General features: G+C 47.7%; 1 protein-coding gene across 1 annotated transcript in view; it reads left to right on the top strand.

The window, feature by feature from the left end:
- The first annotated feature begins 2,584 nt into the window (after window positions 1–2,584).
- TMBIM6 (transmembrane BAX inhibitor motif containing 6) overlaps window positions 2,585–17,494 on the top strand; it is a 47,459-nt gene continuing 32,549 nt past the window's right edge. Inside the window, exon 1 of the mRNA XM_063952754.1 lies at window positions 2,585–2,787. The gene's annotated coding sequence lies outside the window, so the exon portion shown is untranslated. The remainder of the gene's footprint in view (window positions 2,788–17,494) is intronic.

Genomic DNA, 17,494 nt, shown 5'->3' with positions numbered 1-17,494 from the left:
GAAAATACAGTTGCAAGAGACTACGACCCGTTAACCCCTGCACGGGCTGCAGCTGTGCTATAATTGTTATTGGATGGAGTATTACCTGCAAAAATTTTTATGCTAGTGGGCAAATATTGCAAGGGGGAAGGGCGTGCGATTGTCAAGGGGACGTAGCCCTTTGTGAGTGCGTGAAGAGTGGCCGCAGGGCACAATGAATAACATAGGGGGTAATTCCAAGTTGATCGCAGCAGGAATTTTTTTAGCAGTTGGGCAAAACCATGTGCACTGCAGGTGGGGCAGATATAACATTTGCAGAGAGAGTTGGATTTGGGTGGGTTATTTTGTTTCTGTGCAGGGTAAATACTGGCTGCTTTATTTTTACACTGCAGGTGTGGGTGCCGCGGGTGGGAGGGTGCGGGGTGTGTGTTGCGGGCGGATGTTGGGAAGGCTGCGGGTGTCACGGGTGGGAGGGGGGCGGTTGCGGAAGTCAGAGGTCGTCCACGGCATTCTTCTCCGGACTGTGCGGCAGCCGCAAGGCTGCCCGGCTGCAGTGTCACCAGGGTGCAGGGAGTGTACAGGGAGGAGGGAAAGAGGGGACTTGGCGGAGATGGGGAGGGGACTGGGTGGGGATGGGCGGACCGAGGGAGGGGACTTTTCCTGGCCTGCATCCAGCCACCCAGATCTGTGACTCCGCCCAGCGTTAGAACACCAGGCACAGAGTCACAAGGCTATTATATAGGAGATAAACATAGTGACATAGGTTAAAGCTGACAAAATTCTGAACATGCATATATAGTGGCAGATGCTCAGTTAGCTTAGTGATATCATTCAGGTGCTTGAAAGGGAGGGGTTTTTCAAATCAGGAAAAAAAACACATTTAGTTTCCCCCAACACCCTGAATAATAGCAGTAACCAGATTTAAATCCCATACAATGGGGTAAATTTACTAAAATGGAAGTACTATTTAAGATGGGATGTTGCCCATAGCAACCAATCCGATTCTGCTTCTCATTTATCTGGCACCTTCTAGAACAGCCGTGGCCAACCTGTGGCTCTTGAGCCACATGCGGCTCTTTCTTTATTCAAATGTGGCTCCCGACACTCAGTCACCTGACCACAACAGATTCTGGAAACTGGTGCACTCCAGCCAGACACACAGCAGCACTACGGCAATTAAAAACTGAGGGAGCCAGATACTGGGCTGTAGTGACATATGAGGGTGGGCTGGCGTGACACAAGAGGGAGCTAGCTGGAGTGACATAGAAGGATCCTGGCAGGAGAGATATAATGGGGGAGATGACTGGAGTGATACAGGAGGGTGCTGGCTGGAGTGACACAGGAGGGTGCTGGCTGGAGTGACACAGGAGGGTGCTGGCCAGATACTGGGCTGTAGTGACATATGAGGGTGGGCTGGAGTGACACAATGGGGAGCTGGCTGGAGTGACAAAGGAGAATCCTGGCAGGAGAGACACAATGGGGAGCTGACCAGAGTGACACAGGAGGGTGCTGGCTGGAGTGACACATTGACACATAGGGGAACTGGCTGGAGTGACACATGGAGGAGCTGACGTGTATTGTGTGAATATGGCTTTTTCAATATATTTTATGTGGATCTGGATTTTTACATTATTTTATGTGGAAGTGTCTTTTTCAATGTATTTTATGTTGATTCTGGCTTTAAAATGTTTAAGTGGATCTGACATTTTCATTGTATTTTATACCAGGGGTGTGGCCTAGCAGGCACAAGGCCACACCCCATTTTTGCACACGCTCCTTCGGCTTGATGTCGGCTCTTTGACGTACCTAACAAGATTTGTTGGCTCTTTGTCTCTGACTGGTTGGCCACCCCTGTTCTAGAAGATAATACCTGGAATGTGATTGGTTGCTATGGGCAACATTCCATCTTAAATAGAACTCCCATCTTAGTAAATTTACCCCAATATCTTAGAATTCAGAGATCTTGGTTACATATATCTGCGCAAATGTATGTATAAGCCCCCAAGCAGCGTCAAGGCCTCTCTGTATATATTTGGGATCCCTAACGCTATAAAAATCCCAACACAACAATATAAAACGGTATACCATACCCTCCAACATTTTACACAGAAAAATCGGTACAAACCCGAAAAAGGGGCGTGGCCACGGGTAAAGGGGGCGTGACCACACCCTTTTTCCTATACTTTCAATGGAAGTTAGGAGAGCCAAAAATCGGTACAGACCATGAAAAAAAGGTACTGTACCTATTAAAAAGGTACAGTTGGAGGGTATGGGTATACTAGAATTGTAATACACAAAATGTTACATTAAGCTACGAAAATTGCTAAAAGCTCAATTAATGCAACACTTTATCTCTCTCCAAGGCTTAGTACATCTCTCCCTTGCTTGAAGAGCACCATCAAATGATGTATGGCCATCCACCACCAAATCTTTCAACACGATTTTAGCTAACCACCGCATACAAACAATTTGGTTTAAAAAAAAACAACAACATTCCGATAGTTTGTGCAAGTAACAACAAAGTGACGTATTAAGTGACGTATTCACGACCCAACCGTCGCCATGTGAAGCCGCAAGCAGAAGGGCTAGCTGCAGCAGAGCCCCGCCTCTTCCCTTGGGAAGTCACGCGAAGCTCCTTCCACCGCCCAGCAGCAGCAGCAGCAGCAGCAGCAGCAGCGCAATGACGGTGTAAGGGGGCGGGTTCCCTGACGCTGCTATCGGGTGGTGTGACACGTACGGCGGAAGCGAAGGGACAAACGGAGTACTACAGGCAGTGGTATCGTCGGCTGTGGTGTGGAGTAAGGACAGGTAAGCGGTGACGGCAGTGTGGGTACGGGAGGTGCACGGTAGGTAGGTAGGTGACTATGCTAAGTCGTACACTGGGCAGTAGCCGCCGCCATAATCGCACAAACGGCCCAGTCTGTTTCCACACACAGCCCGTCCCCTGGGAACAGGCCTGCCGCGCACATCCGCATTACAGCGCACTGTACAGCTCTCCTGCCGTGTGTATATACACAGCGCTGATCGTATACCGTGTGTACACACAGTACAGCTCTTCGCCTTCCGTGTGTGTACACACAGTACAGCTCGGTGACCTATGTGCACATAGAGCGGTACAGGATGTCAGCAGTGAGGCTCCCTGACTGCAGCTGCCATGTACAGTATATGGGTAATGCCTTTCTGTATATACCGGCTCTGTCCCATTAGGAGCCAAACAACAATTATACTGGCCTGGAGAGTTCATGGCCAGTCTGCTTGAACTGGTGCCCAGGATATAGAGCACACCACTAGTATATTAGCACTGTCTGCCAGCTACACACAGCGTAACAAAAATTATAAAGTAACTTTATTTAGGATTATTATGCTCACAATTTGTTTTTAACTGTTTTTGTTAATTTAAGGCCTGTTGGAGAAACAGTGCCAACAAATAATTCCCAAACTGAGTGAAAAATACTTATGCACGATCAAAGTGCAGATCATGTACGTTCTTTGTTACAACTATTCTTGATGCTTATATTAATGGCAAGTCGTAACATCTGGCAGTTGTTGATTGCATTCTTATGATAGGCTATGTAAGTATGCACTTATTTTTCAGCATATTCTCTCAATGCATTTTCTCGAATTAACTAAAAGAGCTCAATGTTCATCTATTGTTTGGTAAAACTATTGAGTGTTGCAATGCCGATAGCTAGTTCTAAAGGGTTTCTTAAGTTTAATTTTCCTCACCATGCCATTCCTTTTATATCACTGCCTCACCCCATTGATGCCAATTGTCATTTTTTGGGGGGGGGTTCTCTTATTTATTTATGTGTCTTTATTGGCTAATCATGTATGTTACAATGTATCTTTTCTCCTTGTCATGGTCATTTAAGTACTTGTCCTGCAGGGGAATAACGCCATTTGTGCTGTGTTTTTTTGTTTTTTTTTTAATGTATTTATTTATTTATTTGTAAAAGAACAATAATATTCTGCAGAATAGGTGAAGATGGTTTGTCGGGCTGAAGATGTGTCAGACATACTGTAGAGACCATACTGTACAAGTTAAATTAAAAAAAATAATATATAATTACACACAGTTCTACCATATGGTAGGGGGTGCACTCTCCAATGATGATCACGATTGGTTCATTATAGTTGTCATCGGTTTATTCAAATTAGCCTCATAGTATCTCGATGTTTCGATTCAACAACATGAATCTTCATCAGGAAAAGGCTCACACAATTCCATCATTAGAAAGAGTTCAATGCTTATGATGCAAATAAAAACTCAGCATCTACACAAAGTAAAACAAATAAGAAAATAAGACCCCGCCTGCCAGGCCATCACTAAGTTTAAGTTTAAGGTATGTGTACAGCTAAATACCTCCACCGTTTGAGGTGACCATATAATACTACACTCGAAGTGATTAAATCCATCAAACATAACTCACTCAGTATAGTGTCCATGCGTGCCCAACAAGGGACGGTAACAACATGGATATAGACCAGTCTGCCAGCACGTCTTTAAACAACTATATCACTGTATTGTACAAGTGTGCGCAGATGAAAAATTCAGTGCAACCATTAAGGAAAAAGCCACTCAGGGATGATTATTAGCCACCAGAGTAACTTGATATATGTTCATACAAGGAACAACATCAGTTCTTCAAACACAAACTGTAAATGGCCAAAACAAATATCAATACATTATATATACACCATACACTGAATAGCATGACACGCAGCATAAAGTCTACCCAATTACCAATGCAGTAATCAGTCACCCCATTCATGCTGGCAGCATGGAAGAGAGAGTATCAACCCGTCATTTATAGGGCAACTTAACAGGAAGTGTTCATCAAACAGGAAGTATAGCCGTACAAAACCTAATACACTCAACTACCCCTAAAAGACAACAACTGCACTTCTACCATTAAGGCACACCAGCAGCGGAACACCACACATACCCGACGCACCATACAACTTCCCACATACAGCGGGCATAATCACAAAAAACATTGCTGTGATCGGAAGTGGCCTGCGTTCCACTGGTCTGCTTACCGGAATTGACTCCCATGCACATCCTCCCTGTACCAGATGTGACACTGGTTACGCATTTCAACTAAGGCCAATCAGACCCGCAGTGCGTTCCACCGCTAATGACCTCATCAATACACCTTGTTTCCAGAGTTACCCTGCGTTCCACCTCGGACCAATAGGAAGTGTGATGCATTCCACCGCACTCAATACTGTTAAGGGGCGATAGTAAATAATAAATGTAGTTACAGGCGAAAAAAGGAACCCGCCACAGGAAATAATAACACAATAAGACACTACACACGTTTACATAAATATACACGCAAAATACATACATTAAAAAGCCAGTATTAGAACCCCAATCCATTCCATATATAGATCTTGAAGTTTACATACTCAAAAATCGAGGGGACATTGCCCCTAATCTATATTAATCATATTGGACTGTATATATAAATTGGTCCTTCATAATGCAATCAAAGAAAGATATTAAAACTACTATACTCGTTCATTCCCCTGGGGGCTACCGTGTCCAGTTTATGAATCCAGAAACTTCTCTCTGTCCAGACAGAGGAGTCATGCAAGTGCGGGACCTATGGGGGGATATATATATATATATATATATATATATATATATATATATATATATATATATATATATATATATATATATATATATATATATATAATATAATATAATATATAAAAAAAATTCTTTTTTTTTTCTCTCTGACGTCCCAGTGGATGCTGGGAACTCCGTAAGGACCATGGGGAATAGCGGCTCCGCAGGAGACTGGGCACAAAAGTAAAGCTTTAGGACTACCTGGTGTGCACTGGCTCCTCCCCCCATGACCCTCCTCCAAGCCTCAGTTAGATTTTTGTGCCCGAACGAGAAGGGTGCACACTAGGGGCTCTCCTGAGCTGCTTAGTGAAAAGTTTAGTTTTAGGTTTTTTATTTTCAGTGAGACCTGCTGGCAACAGGCTCACTGCATCGAGGGACTAAGGGGAGAAGAAGCGAACTCACCTGCGTGCAGAGTGGATTGGGCTTCTTAGGCTACTGGACACCATTAGCTCCAGAGGGATCGAACACAGGCCCAGCCATGGAGTCCGGTCCCAGAGCCGCGCCGCCGGCCCCCTTACAGAGCCAGAAGCAAGAAGAGGTCCGGAAAATCGGCGGCAGAAGACATCCTGTCTTCACCAAGGTAGCGCACAGCACTGCAGCTGTGCGCCATTGCTCCTCAGCACACTTCACACTTCGGTCACTGAGGGTGCAGGGCGCTAGGGGGGGGCGCCCTGAGCAGCAATAAAAGCACCTTGGCTGGCGAAAATACATCACATATAGCCCCCAGGGCTATATGGATGAATTTTAACCCCTGCCAGATTACACTGAAAAACGGGAGAAAAGGCCGCCGAGAAAGGGGCGGAGCCTATCTCCTCAGCACACTGGCGCCATTTTCCCTCACAGCTCCGTTGGAGGGAAGCTCCCTGGCTCTCCCCTGCAGTCACTACACTACAGAAAGGGTTAAAAAAGAGAGGGGGGCACTAATTAGGCGCAGTATAAACAATACAGCAGCTATAAGGGGAAAAACACTTATATAAGGTTATCCCTGTGTATATATATAGCGCTCTGGTGTGTGCTGGCAAACTCTCCCTCTGTCTCCCCAAAGGGCTAGTGGGGTCCTGTCCTCTATCAGAGCATTCCCTGTGTGTGCTGTGTGTCGGTACGTTTGTGTCGACATGTATGAGGAGGAAAATGATGTGGAGGCGGAACAAATTGCCTGTAATAGGGATGTCACCCCCTAGGGGGTCGACACCTGAGTGGATGAACTGCTGGAAGGAATTACATGACAGTGTCAGCTCTTTACAAAAGACAGTGATTGACATGAGACAGCCGGCTACTCAGCTTGTGCCTGTCCAGACGTCTCATAGGCCGTCAGGGGCTCTAAAGCGCCCGTTACCTCAGATGGCAAATACAGACGCCGACACGGATACTGACTCCAGTGTCGACGGTGAAGAGACAAATATGACTTCCAGTAGGGCCACACGTTACATGATTGAGGCAATGGAAAATGTTTTACACATTTCGGATAATACGAGTACCACCAATAGGGGTATTATGTTCAGTGAGGAAAAACTACCTGTAGTTTTCCTGAATCTGAGAAATTAAATGAGGTGTGTGATGAAGCGTGGGTTTCCCCCGATAAAAAACTGATAATTTCTAAAAAGTTATTGGCATATATCCTTTCCCGCCAGAGGTTAGGGTGCGTTGGGAAACACCCCCTAGGGGGGATAAAGCGCTCACACGCTTGTCAAAACAAGGGCTCTACCCTCTCCTGAGATGGCCGCCCTTAAGGATCCTGCTGATAGAAAGCAGGAGGGTATCCTAAAATGTATTTACACACATACTGGTGTTATACTGCGACCAGCAATCGCCTCAGCCTGGATGTGCAGTGCTGGGTTGGCGTGGTCGGATTCCCTGACTGAAAATATTGATACCCTAGATAGGGACAGTATATTATTGCCTGTAGAGCATTTAAAAGATGCATTTCTATATATGTGTGATGCACAGCGGGATATTTGCCGACTGGCATCAAGAGTAAGTGCGCTGTCCATTTCTGCCAGAAGAGGGTTATGGACACGACAGTGGTCAGGTGATGCGGATTCCAAATGGCATATGGAAGTATTGCCTTATAAAGGGGAGGAGTTATTTGGGTTCGGTCTTTCAGACCTGGTGGCCACGGCAACAGCTGGGAAATCCACGTTTTTACCCCAGGTCGCCTCTCAACATAAGAAGACGCCGTATTATCAGGCGCAGTCCTTTCGTTCCCATAAGGGCACGTGGGCAAAAGGTTCCTCATTTCTGCCCCGTGACAGAGGGAGAGGGAAACGGCTGCAGAAATCAGCCAGTTCCCAGGAACAGAAGCCCTCTCCCGCCTCTGCCAAGCCCTCAGCATGACGCTGGGGCTTTACAAGCAGACAGGGAGGCAGTGTTGGAAGCCATTCACAAGCTGTATTCCCAGCAGGTGATAATTAAGGTACCCCTCCTGCAACAGGGAAAGGGGTATTACTCCACACTGTGGTGGTACCGAAGCCAGACGGCTCGGTGAGACCGATTTTAAATCTAAAATTTTTGAACACTTACATACAGAGGTTCAAATTCAAGAGAAGGGGACTACATGGTGTCTCTGCACATCAAGGATGCTTACCTTCATGTCCAAATTTACCCTTCTCAACAAGGGTACCTCAGGTTTGTGGTACAGAACTGTCACTATCAGTTTCAGACGCTGCCGTTTGGATGGTCCACGGCACCCCGGGTCTTTACCAAGGTAATGGCCGAAATGATGATACTCCTTCGAAGGAAGGGAGTTTTAGTTATTTCTTACTTGGACGATCTCCTGGTAAGGGTAAGATCCTGGGAACAGTTGGAGGTCTCAGGTAGTGTTGCGACAGCACGATTGGATTCTCAATATTCCAAAATCGCAGCTGGTTCCGACGACTCGTCTTCTGTTCCTAGGGATGATTCTGGACACAGTTCAGAAAAAGGTGTTTCTCCCGGAGGAGAGAGCCAGGGAGTTATCCGAGCTAGTCAGGAACCTCCTAAAACCGAGCCAAGTCTCAGTGCATCAATGCACAAGGGTTCTGGGAAAAATGGTAGCTTCCTACGAAGAAAAGCCATTCGGCAGATTCCACGCAAGAACTTTCCAGTGGGACCTGCTGGACAAATGGTCCGGGTCGCATCTTAAGATGCATCAGCGGATAACCCGGTCACCAAGGACAAGGGTGTCCCTCCTGTGGTGGTTGCAGAGTGCTCATCTTCTAGAGGGCCGCAGAGTCGGCATTCAGGACTGGGTCCTGGTGACCACGGATGCCAGCCTGCGAGGCTGGGGAGCACACACAGGGAAGAAATTTCCAGGGCTTATGGTCAAGCCTGGAGACATCATTTCACATAAATAACCTGGAGCTAAGGGCCATTTACAATGCTCTCAGCTTAGCAAGACCTCTGCTTCAAGGTCAGCCGGTGTTGATCCAGTCGGACAACATCACGGCAGTCACCCACGTAAACAGACAGGGTGGCACAAGAAGCAGTCAATGGCAGAAGCTGCAAGGATTCTTCGCTGGGCGGAAAATCATGGGATAGCACTGTCAGCAGTATTCATTCCGGGAGTGGACAAATGGGAAGCAGACTTCCTCAGCAGGCACGGCCTCCACCCGGGAGAGTGGGGACTTCACCCAGAAGTCTTCCACATGATTGAAAACCATTGGGAAAAACCAAAGGTGGACATGATGGCGTCCCGCCTAAACAAAAAATTGGACAGGTATTGCGCCAGGTCGAGGGACCCTCAGGCAATAGCTGTGGACGCTCTGGTAACACCGTGGGTGTACCAGTCAGTGTATGTGTTCCCTCCTCTTCCTCTCATACCAAAAGTACTGAGAATTATAAGACGGAGGGGAGTAAGAACTATACTCGTGGCTCCGGATTGGCCAAGAAGGACTTGGTACCCGGAACTTCAAGAGATGCTCACGGAGGATCCGTGGCCTCTACCTCTAAGAAGGGACCTGCTCCAGCAAGGACCCTGTCTATTCCAAGACTTACCGCAGCTGCGTTTAACGGCAGGGCGGTTGAACGCCGGATCCTGAAGGAAAAAGGCATTCCGGATGAAGTCATCCCTACCCTGATCAAGCCAGGAAGGATGTAACCGCAAAGCATTATCACTGCATTTGGCGAAAATATGTTGCGGGGTGCGAGGCCAGTAAGGCCCCGATGGAGGAATTTTCAACTAGGTCGATTCCTGCATTTCCTGTAAACAGGAGTGTGTCTGTGCCTAAAATTGGGGTCCATTAAGGTTCAAATTTCGGCCCTGTCAATTTTCTTCCAGAAAGAACTAACTTCAGTTCCTGAAGTTCAGACGTTTTGTAAAAGGGGTACTGCATATACAGCCTCCTTTTGTGCCTCCAGTGGCACCTTGGGATCTCAATGTAGTTTTGGGGTTCCTAAAGTCACATTGGTTTGAACCACTTGAATCTGTGGAGTTAAAATATCTCACATGGAAAGTGGTCATGTTGTTGGCCCTGGCCTCGGCCAGGCGCGTGTCAAAATTGGGGGCTTTATCCTGTAAAGGCCCTTATCTGATCTTCCAGACAGGGCAGAATTGAGGACTCATCCTCCATTTCTCTAACGTCCTAAGTGGATGCTGGGGACTCCGTAAGGACCATGGGGAATAGCGGCTCCGCAGGAGACTGGGCACATCTAAAGAAAGCTTTAGGACTATCTGGTGTGCACTGGCTCCTCCCCCTATGACCCTCCTCCAAGCCTCAGTTAGATCTCTGTGCCCGAACGAGAAGGGTGCACACTAGGGGCTCTCCTGAGCTTCTTAGTGAAAGTTTTAGTTTAGGTTTTTTATTTTCAGTGAGACCTGCTGGCAACAGGCTCACTGCATCGAGGGACTAAGGGGAGAAGAAGCGAACTCACCTGCGTGCAGAGTGGATTGGGCTTCTTAGGCTACTGGACATTAGCTCCAGAGGGACGATCACAGGCCCAGCCATGGATGGGTCCCAGAGCCGCGCCGCCGGCCCCCTTACAGAGCCAGAAGACAGAAGAGGTCCGGAAAATCGGCGGCAGAAGACATCCTGTCTTCACCAAGGTAGCGCACAGCACTGCAGCTGTGCGCCATTGCTCCTCAGCACACTTCACACTTCGGTCACTGAGGGTGCAGGGCGCTAGGGGGGGGCGCCCTGAGCAGCAATAAAAACACCTTGGCTGGCGAAAATACATCACATATAGCCCCCAGGGCTATATGGATGAATTTTAACCCCTGCCAGAATCCATAAAAAAGCAGGAGAAAAGTCCGCGAAAAAGGGGCGGAGCCTATCTCCTCAGCACACTGGCGCCATTTTCCCTCACAGCTCAGTTGGAGGGAAGCTCCCCTGGCTCTCCCCTGCAGTCACTACACTACAGAAAGGGTTAAAAAAGAGAGGGGGGCACTAATTAGGCGCAGTATTAACAATACAGCAGCTATAAGGGGAAAAACACTTATATAAGGTTATCCCTGTATATATATATATATATATATAGCGCTTTGGTGTGTGCTGGCAAACTCTCCCTCTGTCTCCCCAAAGGGCTAGTGGGGTCCTGTCCTCTATCAGAGCATTCCCTGTGTGTGTGCTGTATGTCAGTACGTTTGTGTCGACATGTATGAGGAGAAAAATGATGTGGAGACGGAGCAGATTGCCTGTAATAGTGATGTCACCCCCTAGGGGGTCGACACCTGAGTGGATGAACTGTTGGAAGGAATTACGTGACAGTGTCAGCTCTGTATAAAAGACAGTGGTTGACATGAGACAGCCGGCTACTCAGCTTGTGCCTGTCCAGACGTCTCATAGGCCGTCAGGGGCTCTAAAGCGCCCGTTACCTTAGATGGCAGATATAGACGCCGACACGGATACTGACTCCAGTGTCGACGGTGAAGAGACAAATGTGACTTCCAGTAGGGCCACACGTTACATGATTGAGGCAATGAAAAATGTTTTACACATTTCTGATAATACGAGTACCACCAAAAAGGGGTATTATGTTCGGTGAGGAAAAACTACCTGTAGTTTTCCTGAATCTGAGAAATTAAATGAGGTGTGTGATGATGCGTGGTTTTCCCTCGATAACAACTGATAATTTCTAAAATGTTATTGGCATTATATCCTTTCCCGCCAGAGGTTAGGGTGCGTTGGGAAACAACCCCCTAGGGTGGATAAAGCGCTCACACGCTTATAAGGGCTCTACCCTCTCCTGAGATGGCCGCCCTTAAGGATCCTGCTGATAGAAAGCAGGAGGGTATCCTAAAAGGTATTTACACACATACTGGTGTTATACTGCGACCAGCAATCGCCTCAGCCTGGATGTGCAGTGCTGGGTTGGCGTGGTCGGATTCCCTGACTGAAAATATTGATACCCTAGATAGGGACAGTATATTTTTGCCTATAGAGCATTTAAAAGATGCATTTCTATATATGCGTGATGCACAGCGGAATATTTGCCGACTGGCATCAAGTCTAAGTGCGTTGTCCATTTCTACCAGTAGAGGGTTATGGACACGTCAGTGGTCAGGTGATGCGTATTCCAAACGGCATTTGGAAGTATTGCCTTAATAAGGGGAGGAGTTATTTGGGGTCGGTCTTTCAGACCTGGTGGCCACGGCAACAGCTGGGAAATCCACGTTTGTACCCCAGGTCGCCTCTCAACATGAGAAGACGCCGTATTATCAGGCGCAGTCTTTTCGTGGACAAGCGGGCAAAATGTTCCTCATTTCTGCCCCGTGACAGAGGGAGAGGAAAAAGGCTGCAGAAATCAGCCAGTTCCCAGGAACAGAAACCCTCTCCCGCCTCTGCCAAGCCCTCAGTATGACGCTGGGGCTTTACAAGCAGAATCGGGCACGGTGGGGGGCCCGTCTCAATGAATTTCAGCGCGCAGTGGGCTCACTCGCAAGTAGACCCCTGGATCCTTCAGGTGATATCTCAGGGGTACAAATTAGAATTCGAGACGTCTCCCCCTCGCCGTTTCCTAAAGTCGGCTTTACCGATGTCTCCTTCTGACAGGGAGACAGTTTTGGAAGCCATTCACAAGCTGTATTCCCAGCAGGTGATAATCAAGGTACCCCTCCTGCAACAGGGAACGGGGTATTATTCCACACTGTTGTGGTACCGAAGCCGGACGGCTCGGTGAGACCGATTCTAAATCTAAAATCTTTGAACACTTACATACAGAGGTTCAAATTCAAGATTGAGTCACTCAGAGCAGTGATTGCGAACCTGGAAGAAGGGGACTACATGATGTCTCGGGACATCAAGGATGCTTACCTTCATGTCAAAATTTACCCTTCTCACCAAGGGTACCTCAGGTTTATGGTACAGAACTGTCACTATCAGTTCAGACGCTGCCGTATGGATGGTCCACGGCACCCCGGGTCTTTACCAAGGTAATGGCCGAAATGATGATATTCCTTCGAAGGAAGGGAATTTTAGTTATCCCTTACTTGGACGATTCCCTGATAAGGGTAAGATCCAGGGAACAGTTGGAGGTCGGTGTAGCACTATCTCAGGTAGTGTTGCGGCAGCACGATTGGATTCTCAATATTCCAAAATCGCAGCTGGTTCCGACGACTTGTCTTCGGTTCCTAGGGATGATCCTGGACACAGTCCAGAAAAAGGTGTTTCTCCCGGAGGGGAAAGACAGGGAGTTATCCGAGCTAGTCAGGAACCTCCTAAAACCGAGCCAAGTCTCAGTGCATCAATGCACAAGGGTTCTGGGTAAAATGGTGGCTTCCTACGAAGCAATCCCATTCGGCAGATTCCACGCAAGAACTTTCCAGTGGGACCTGCTGGACAAATGGTCCGGGTCGCATCTTCAGATGCATCAGCGGATAACCCTGTCACCAAGGACAAGGGTGTCCCTCCTGTGGTGGTTGCAGAGTGCTCATCTTCTAGAGGGCCGCAGATTCGGCATTCAGGACTGGGTCCTGGTGACCACGGATGCCAGCCTGCGAGGCTGGGGAGCAGTCACACAGGGAAGGAATATCCAGGGCTTAGGGTCAAGCCTGGAGACATCACTTCACATAAATATCCTGAAGCTAAGGGCCATTTACAATGCTCTAAGCTTAGCAAGACCTCTGCTTCAAGGTCAGCCGGTGTTGATCCAGTCGGACAACATCACGGCAGTCACCCAAGTAAACAGACAGGGTGGCACAAGAAGCAGGAGGGCAATGGCAGAAGCTGCAAGGATTCTTCGCTGGGCGGAAAATCATGTGATAGCACTGTCAGCAGTATTCATTCCGGGAGTGGACAACTGGGAAGCAGACTTCCTCAGCACGACCTCCACCCGGGAGAGTGGGGACTTCACCCAGAAGTCTTCCACATGATTATAAACCGTTGGGAAAAACTCGACAGGTATTGCGCCAGGTCAAGGGACCCTCGGGCAATAGCTGTAGACGCTCTGGTAACACCGTGGGTGTACCAGTCAGTGTATGTGTTCCCTCCTCTGCCTCTCATACACAAGGTACTGAGATTGATAAGATGGAGAGGAGTAAGCACTATATTCGTGGCTCCGGATTGGCCAAGAAGGACTTGATAACCGGAACTTCAAGAGATGCTCACGGAGGATCCGTGGCCTCTACCTCTAAGAAGGGACCTGCTCCAACAAGGACCCTGTCTGTTCCAAGACTTACCGCGGCTGCGTTTGACGGCATGGCGGTTGAACGCCGGATCCTGAAGGAAAAAAGGCATTCCGGATGAAGTCATCCCTATCCTGATCAAAGCCAGGAAGGATGTAACCGCAAAACATTATCACCGCATTTGGCGAAAATATGTTGCGTGGTGCGAGGCCAGTAAGGCCCGACGGAGGAAATTCAACTGGGTCGATTCCTACATTTCCTGCAAACAGGAGTGTCTATGGGCCTGAAATTGGGGTCCATTAAGGTTCAAATTTCGGCCCTGTCAATTTTCTTCCAAAAAGAACTAGCTTCAGTCCCTGAAGTTCAGACGTTTGTAAAAGGGGTACTGCATATACAGCCTCCTTTTGTGCCTCCAGTGGCACTTTGGGATCTCAATGTAGTTTTTTGGGTTCCAAAAGTCACATTGGTTTGAACCACTTAAATCTGTGGAGTTAAAATATCTCACATGGAAAGTGGTCATGCTGTTGGCCCTGGCCTGGGCCAGGCGCGTGTCAGAATTGGCGGCTTTATCCTGTAAAAGCCCTTATCTGATTTTCCATTCGGACAGGGCGGAATTGAGGACTCGTCCTCAGTTTCTCCCTAAGGTGGTTTCAGCGTTTCACCTGAACCAACCTATTGTGGTGCCTGCGGCTACTAGGGACTTGGAGGACTCCAAGTTGCTAGACGTTGTCAGGGCCCTGAAAATATGTTTCCAGGACGGCTGGAGTCAGAAAATCTGACTCGCTGTTTATCCTGTATGCACCCAACAAGCTGGGTGCTCCTGCTTCTAAGCAGACTATTGCTCGTTGGATTTGTAGTACAATTCAGCTTGCACATTCTGTGGCAGGCCTGCCACAGCCAAAAATCTGTAAATGCCCACTCCACAAGGAAGGTGGGCTCATCTTGGGCGGCTGCCCGAGGGGTCTCGGCTTTACAACTTTGCCGAGCAGCTACTTGGTCAGGAGCAAATACGTTTGTAAAATTCTACAAAATTGATACCCTGGCTGAGGAGGACCTGGAGTTCTCTCAATTGGTGCTGCAGAGTCATCCGCACTCTCCCGCCCGTTTGGGAGCTTTGGTATAATCCCCATGGTCCTTACGGAGTCCCCAGCATCCACTTAGGACGTTAGAGAAAATAAGAATTTACTTACCGATAATTCTATTTCTCGTAGTCCGTAGTGGATGCTGGGCGCCCATCCCAAGTGCGGATTGTCTGCAATACTGGTACATAGTTATTGTTACCAAAAAATCGGGTTATTGCTGTAGTGAGCCATCTTTTCTAGAGGCTCCTCTGTTATCATGCTGTTAACTGGGTTCAGATCACAAGTTGTACAGTGTGATTGGTGTGGCTGGTATGAGTCTTACCCGGGATTCAAAATCCTTCCTTATTGTGTACGCTCGTCCGGGCACAGTATCCTAACTGAGGCTTGGGAGGGTCATAGGGGGAGGAGCCAGTGCACACCAGATAGTCCTAAAGCTTTCTTTAGATGTGCCCAGTCTCCTGCGGAGCCGCTATTCCCCATGGTCCTTACGGAGTCCCCAGCATCCACTACGGACTACGAGAAATAGAATTATCGGTAAGTAAATTCTTATTTTCTCCCTAAGGTGTTTTCAGCGTTTCACGTGAACCAGCCTTTGTGGTACCTGCGGCTACTAGGGACTTGGAGGACTCCAAGTTGCTGGACGTAGTCAGGGCCCTGAAAATATGTTTCCAGGACGGCTGGAGTCAGAAAATCTGACTCGCTGTTTATCCTGTATGCACCCAACAAGCTGGGTGCTCCTGCTTCTAAGCAGACTATTGCTCGTTGGATTTTTTTTAAATTCAATAAGTTTTTATTGTTTTTTTCAATGCTTTAACATTTAACCATTGCCAAAGGCAAACATAACGTACATACATCTACTGGACTAAAACTCTCAAACAGATAGCGTGCAATAAAATCAACAACATGCTTACGGTATTACATAGGAAGCTTAGTGTGATGTGGTATTAGGTATCCATTCATAGTCATAAATAGCAATAAAGCAGTGGTGACCTATTATTCATTTATATTAATACAATGTGTGTTTATCTTTTGTCATGGCATTATCGTGCCTTTGAATCCGGCCGACCACGGGCCACTCATCCCAGAGATCCCACACAGAGACCACTCATATCAGACAGTTAAATAAATCTAGGGTTCAGCAGTATTCATCCGTGAAGCAAAATAGCGAGAGCTCATCCACTTTCCCCAAATAGCAATAAACTTTTTTTCCGCATTCCTGGCCAGATATACAAATTTTTCATGAGCGACGGATGTATTAACCAGCGCAATCCAGGATTGTAGCGCTGGGGCTTCATTAGCCATCCAAAGTCTGGCTATGCAAACCTTGGCCAGAGCACAGAGGTTTATAACATAGCGTCGACTGGGCGGATCTAGAGCTTCCTCGTCTATAGTTGCTAATATACAAGAGATAGGTGTAAGTACTGAAGAGGGGATACCCGTACCAACTATGGCACGTATAACCTCCTCCCAAAAAATCGACACCAAGGGACATAGCCATATCATATGCCAAAAGTCTGCTCCCAGACTGCCACATTTGGGACACTTTGAACTATGGGATCCCCCTATATGTGATAGTCTCAGGGGGGACATATATACCCTGTGTAGCACGAACAACTGAATTTGTTGATATCGGACAGATGATGTTGAAAGCCTGCACGATCCCAGAGCACCCTCCCACAAATCATCCGACACTGGACCTAGATCAGTTTCCCATTTGGTCTTGAGGGCACTAAGGGGGTCTATATGATGCATTTGAAGTAAACGGCCATATATTTTGGAGACTAAATGACCGGATCCCACCTTCTGCAACAGCAATTTGACCGGTGAATCAGTAAGCGCCGGTGGGCCATCGGGGAATTGGGCAGACATAGCATGTCGCAATTGAAGGAAGCGAAAAAAATACGCAGAGGGGACGTTAAATTCCTGTTGAATCTGCTGGAAGGATCTAAAAAACCCGTCGGTGTATAAGTGCCCCAGTGAAGTTACTCCCCATGGTTCCCACACCTCCCTGACTTGAAGCTGACACAACTCCGGCAATCCATATTTATTGTCCAGCGGAGTGTCAGGGTCAATGCCCTGCCCCTGCATTATCTGATGCGCCAGCCTCCAAATAGTAAGATATTGTTTAATGAGTGGTAGTGCCGACATTTTGACGCCTCCACAGAGAAGCAGTCTCAGTGGGGAGCCTCCTGGATACTCCTGCAATACCAACTGTGAGTGCAGACTTGAAGTGTCAGAATCATTAACCCATTCCCATAG

The sequence above is a fragment of the Pseudophryne corroboree genome, chromosome 2, assembly GCF_028390025.1.
Source record: "Pseudophryne corroboree isolate aPseCor3 chromosome 2, aPseCor3.hap2, whole genome shotgun sequence".
Classification (NCBI taxonomy): Eukaryota; Metazoa; Chordata; class Amphibia; order Anura; family Myobatrachidae; genus Pseudophryne; species Pseudophryne corroboree.
The sequence above is the reverse complement of the archived record's forward strand: the minus strand, read 5'-3'. Positions and strand labels throughout refer to the sequence as shown.